The sequence below is a fragment of the Gymnogyps californianus genome, chromosome 1 (genome assembly GCF_018139145.2).
Source record: "Gymnogyps californianus isolate 813 chromosome 1, ASM1813914v2, whole genome shotgun sequence".
Taxonomy (NCBI): domain Eukaryota; kingdom Metazoa; phylum Chordata; class Aves; order Accipitriformes; family Cathartidae; genus Gymnogyps; species Gymnogyps californianus.
Window position 1 is genome coordinate 40,728,394 of NC_059471.1, and position 6,000 is coordinate 40,734,393.

The window sequence follows — 6,000 nt, forward strand, 5'->3', positions numbered from 1 at the left end:
GCTTGCTGGCAGAGCATGGGAAACTGAAAAATCCTTGCTTAAGATAAGCACTACTCAGCAAAAACTAAAACTTCAGTATGTTATCAACATCATTCTCACACTAAATCCAAAACACAGCACTGTACCAGCTATTAAGAAGAAAATTAAATTTATCCCAGCCGAAACCAGGACAGGTGTCTATGAGGTTGTTTCGGAAATGAGTCCTGTTATCTGACTCAATTCTTTCTGGGGTACCCTGTCGTTTTTTCAAGGCCCAGGATAGTGTTCCGGGTGGTGGCATGGGGCCTGGGATATGTTTCCTGCCATCCGGTGGTTGCTTCCACCATTGTAAGCACATGGTGCTTGCCTTGGCGGATTTGTGGGAGTGTGATATAGTTAATCTGCCAGGCCTCCTCATATTTATATTTCAACCATCACCCTCCATACCACAGAGGTTTTAACCGCTGGGCCTGCTTGATTGCAGCGTATGTTTCACATTCATGGATAACCCGTGCAATAGTGTCCATGGTCAAGTCCACCCCTCAATCACGAGCCCATCTGTATGTTGCATCTCTTCCTTGATGGCCTGAGGTGTCATGGGCCCACCAAGCTATAAATAATTCACCCTTATGTTGCCAGTCTAGATCCACCTGAGCCACTTCAGTCTTAGCAGTCTGATCCACCTGCTGGTTGTTTTGGTGTTCTTCAGTGGCCTTACTCTAAGGTATGTGGGCATCTATGTGACATACTTCTACAACCAGCTTCTCTAACTGGGACACAGTATCTTGCCACAATGGGGCAGCCCAGATGGGTTTGGCTCTGCACTGCCAGTTGCTCTGCTTCCATTGCTGCAACCACCCCCACAGGGCATTTGCCACCATCCATGAGTTGGTATAGAGATGGAGCACTGGCCATTTTCCTCTATCAGCAAAGTCTAAAACTAACTGGATGGCTTTCGCTTCTGCAAACTGGCTCGATTCACCTTCTCCTTCAGCAGTTTCTGTGACTTGTCCTATAGGACTCCACACAGTAGCCTTCCACCTCCAATGCTTTCCCACAATGCGACAGGACCCATCAGTGAACAGGGCATATTGCTTCTCATTTTCTGGCAGTTTATTACACATTGGGGCCTCTTCAGCACGTGTCACCGCCTCCTCTGGTGATATTCCAAAATCTTTGCCTTCTAGCCAGACCATGATCACTTCCAAAATTCCTGGGCAACTGAGGTTTCCTATTCGAGCCCATTGTGTGATCAGTGTGACTCACTTACTCCACGTGGTATCGGTTGCATGACGTGTAAAGGAGACCCTCCCTCTGAACATCTAGCCCAGCACTGGCAGTCAGGGTGCCAAGAGGAGCTGTGTTTCAGTACCAACCACTTCCAAGGCAGCTCGAACTCCTTCATATGCTGCCAATATCCTTTTCAGTTGGAGTATAGCGGGCCTTGGATCCTCTGTATCCCCGACTCCAAAACCTTAGGGGTCAGTCTCAGGTCTCCCCAGGTGCTTTCTGACAGAGACTCCAGGTAGGGCCATTCTCCCCGGCTGCAGCGTAGAGCAGATTTTTAACATCTTGTCCTGCCCGGACTGGCCCAAGAGCTACTGCTATTTTCTGTTTAATTTGTTCAGAGGCTTGTCGTTGCTCAGGGTCACTTGATAGAGAGGGTTTACAATTAGACTGTAATCTGGAATATGCATTCTCCAAAAACCCACAATGCCTAAGAAAGCTTGTGTTTCCTTTTTGCTAGTCGGTGGAGACATAGCTGCTATTTTGCTGATCACATCCATTGAGATTTGACGATGTCCGTCTTGCCATTTTATTCCTAAAAACTGAATCTCTTGTGCAGGTCCCTTCACCTTACTTCGTTTTATGGCAAAACTGGCTTTCAGAAGGATTTGGATTATTTTCTTCCCTTTCTCAAAAACTTCTTCTGCTGTGTTGTCCCATATGATAATGTCATCAATGTATTGCAGATGTTCCAGAGCTTCACTCTGTTCCATTGCATTCTGGATTAGTCCATGGCAAATGGTGGGGCTGTGTTTCCACCCCTGGGGCAGGTGTACTGGATGCCCCTCCAAGTGAAAGCAAACTGTGGCTGGCATTCTGCTGCCAAAGGGACTGAGAAAAATGCATTAGCGATATCAGTTGTGGCGTACCACTTGGCTGCTTTTGACTCCAGTTGGTATTGAAGGTCTAGCGCTTCTGGCACAGCAGCACTCAGCAGCGGCGTGACTTCATTCAGGCCACGATAGTCTACTGTTAGTCTCCACTCTCCATTAGACTTTCGCACTGGCCATGTGGGACTGTTAAAGGATGAGCAAGTCCTGCTGATCACTCCTTGGCTCTCCAGTTGACGAATCAGCTTATGGATGGGAATCAGAGAGTCCTCGTTGGTGCGATATTGCTGCTGGTGCACTGTTGTGGTAGTGCTTGGCACCTGTTTTTCTTCAGCCTTCAGCAACCTCACAACAGTAGGGTCCTCCAAGAGGCCAGGCAAGGTGGACAGCTGTTCAGTTTCCTCTGTCTCCAAGGCAGCTATACCAAAGGCCCACTGGTACCCTTTCGGGTCCTTGAAATACCCCCTCCTGAGGTAGTCTATGCCAAGGATGCACGAGGCCTCTGGGCCAGTCACAATGGGATGTTTATGCCACTCATTCCCAGTTAGATTCACTTCAGCTTCCAATACAGTTAGCTGTTGGGATCCCCCTGTCACTCCAGAAATACAGATGGGTTCTGCCCCTTTATAGCTTGATGGCACTAGGGTACACTGTGCACCGGTGTCCACTAGAGCCTTATATTCCTGTGGGTCTGATGTGCCAGGCCATCGAATCCACACAGTCCAATAAACCCGGTTGTCCCTTTCCTCCACCTCACTGGAGGCAGGGACCCTCTAGTTCTGGTCACAGTATTCATTACTCACTTTTTGTAAACATGAACCAGAAGTCCCTTCAAGAGGATCAGAAGTGAGATCAGCCTGTCTACTCTGTCTGGGGAACTTCCTGCTGGAAACTGGAGTGGCATTTTTCCTGGAAGAATCCCCTTTTGTGATTGTTTTTGCTTGCAACTCACGTACCTGTGCCTCTAGGGTACCCCGTGGTATGTATCATCTTCTGTAACATCTCTCTTGAACAGAGGAACGCTTACTCCTAATAGCTGAGATATGCGGAGTAGGACATATCCTCTTTGAATTGCTGGAACTCCTGGAACAGTTTCTCCACAGCCAAGATGCAGGCCTGTAGGGAGGAGGAGAGACTTCCTTCATATTGCCAGAGTTGGCCAGCCACTTCATCCACTGTTTGTCCCTCACCTTCTTTCCAAGGCCCTACTGTCAATTAGTTGGCATACGACGGTGGTGGACTTTGTTGAAACTTCCACCACATGTGATGTGTGCGTTGGACTTCATCTGGATCTGTAGGTAACTGCTCGTTATCTGGATCATTATAAATCACCTCCAGCATGGCTAATTCCCTCAGGTACTGGGTACTTCTCTCCATGGTGATCCACTTGCCTGGGTGACATGTAACATCTTCCTTGAAAGAGTACCTTTCCTTCACACCTGACAGAAGTTGCCTCCAGAGGCTGAGGGCTTGTGTCTTTTTTCCAATCGCCTTGTCAATGCTCCCTCCCCTAGACAGGGATCCCAGCTGCTTGGCTTCCCTACGCTCTAATTCTAAGCTACTGGCCCCGTTGTTATCCCAGCATCGGAGGAGCCACGTAACAATGCGCTCGCCATGATGGCGGCTGAAATCCTTTTGCATATCTCGCAGCTCCCTCAGGGATAGGGATCAGGTGATTATCTCTGGTTCTGCTTCTTCCTCCTGTTCTCATGATGACCCTGGTTCACCTTCATCCCTCACTAAGCGAACTGATTTTTTTGTGTATTTCTTCTTCTGTATAGGGGTGACTGATACCGGCACAGGCTGGTTCTCTGGTTCAGCTGCAGTGCCTGTTGCCAGGGTTTGAGTAGTCACAGTGCCTGTCGCTGGGGTTGGGGTAGCTGCAGTGCTTGTCACGAGGGTCGGAACAGCTGCAGTGCCTGTCGGTCTGTTTTCCCTCCATTCCCCCTGAGGGTGCTGCATAATATTGAGCAGTGTTTGGTAGATACTGGCCAGGGCTCAGCACAGTGCGGTAAGTTGTGCTTCTTTGGAATAGCCATAGCATTTTCCTTTCAAATATTCTATCTCTTTATCAGGGTCCTATACTTGTTCAGGAGTGAAGTTCCAAACCATTGGATGTGAAAAGTTCTCTAGATACCTGCCCATATTCTCCCGAATGACATGCCACCCATGACTATCCAGCCTTGGGGCAGATCTCTGGGTGGTATTCCCTAGAAATTTTTGTGTAACCCTAAACAAGACCTGAGACACATTCAGAAGACATAGTAATAAGAGCATGCTGGCTTGAACATCCCAAGGATATTCAAAATTCTCAAAAGCTGTTGTAATTACCCTGAAGGAGAAAGGTGAGGTGAAAGAGCTGGAGAAAGTATCCCCATCTTCCCCATAGATTGGGTGCAATTACTAATAAATTCCAAGAGAGGGCGCCCGAGGTATGGACATGACAACAATGCTGCCTACAAATACCAGCTTAACCTCATGACCAGTGATGTAATCATATCATAAGCTGACATTATCCAGTACAGCAAAATGATAGTTCTGATCTCTCTCCCATGGAACACATAGGGCATATAAGAATTTACATAACACCACCATGTGAACAAATGAACTGACATTGTGACCAGCAACTATTTAACTAATATAAGAAATGCATATAACAAATCTGTTTTAACATGCTCTGGTCAGATCTGTCATTATCTCAACCCTTCGTGCCCCACGTTGGGTGCCAACAAAGGACTGTTGTGGTTTAAGCCCAGCTAGCAACTAAGCACCAGGCGGCTGCTCACTCACTCCTCCCCCCACCCCAATGGGATGGGGAGGAGAATTGGAAGAAAAAGGTAAAACCTCGTGGGCTGAGACAAGGACAGTTTAATAGGACAACACAAGGAGAGAAGAAGTAATAATAACAATAATACTAATAGAAGAATATATAAAGCGAGTGATGCACAATGCAATTGCTCACCACCTGAGCTTGATGCTCAGCCCATTCCCAAGCCGCAATCCCTCCTCCCCCTGGCCAGCTCCCCCAGTTATATACTGAGCATGATGTTCTATGGTATGGAATATTCCCTTGGCTAGTTCGGGTCAGCAGTCCTGGCTGTGCCCCCTCCCAGCTTCTTGTGAAAATTAACTCTATCCCAGCTGAACCCAGGACACTACCTCTGAATAGCCCTTACACAATAAGAACTTTGACTTAACGCAGCTCTAGGCCAGATTGCATTCAGTAATATGGAAAAAGGAAAATTTGTAGACCGCTGCTAGTCCCAAATTTTCAGAGTTCCACTATTCCAATTACTGGTTATGAGACCAGATTATTTGACTGTTATTTCTATAGAGAAATAAAAGTGTTTTCAGTCATTCAGTAAAAATGTTCACCTTTGTGAAATGTTAGTGACATTTTTCATTGAAGGAATTGCTTTTTTCAACTGGTTCTAGTGTTCAAATAAAGATAGAGTTCATAGACTACACCTGAAGCCCAAAACAAGCAAAAAGAACAGACACATAAGACAAAACAAATTAAACCAAAATGAACATGTTACATCATGTTAGCCATTAACACAATAACTAGAGCATTCACCCAGGATTTGGAAAATGTATCCTTTCTACCTGACAGGGATTTGAATGCAGATCTCATTCTTCTGGTAAAAAATGTAAGATCCTTACTAAACACTTTTTTGAAACTCTAAGTGGGATCTAAATAGTGCATAGTCTTGTGTTGACTGTATGCACAGCAGTGCATTTACCCATCCAGAAGAAAGTTTATAAAACTGATACACTAATTTCCTTGTTAATAATACAGAACCTAGTTGTGTTATTTCCACAACTGAAAAAAAAACCAAACCCATAAGTTGCTCCACAAAGAATGAAATAAATTATTAATAAGATTATGTTAATATTTAAAGAG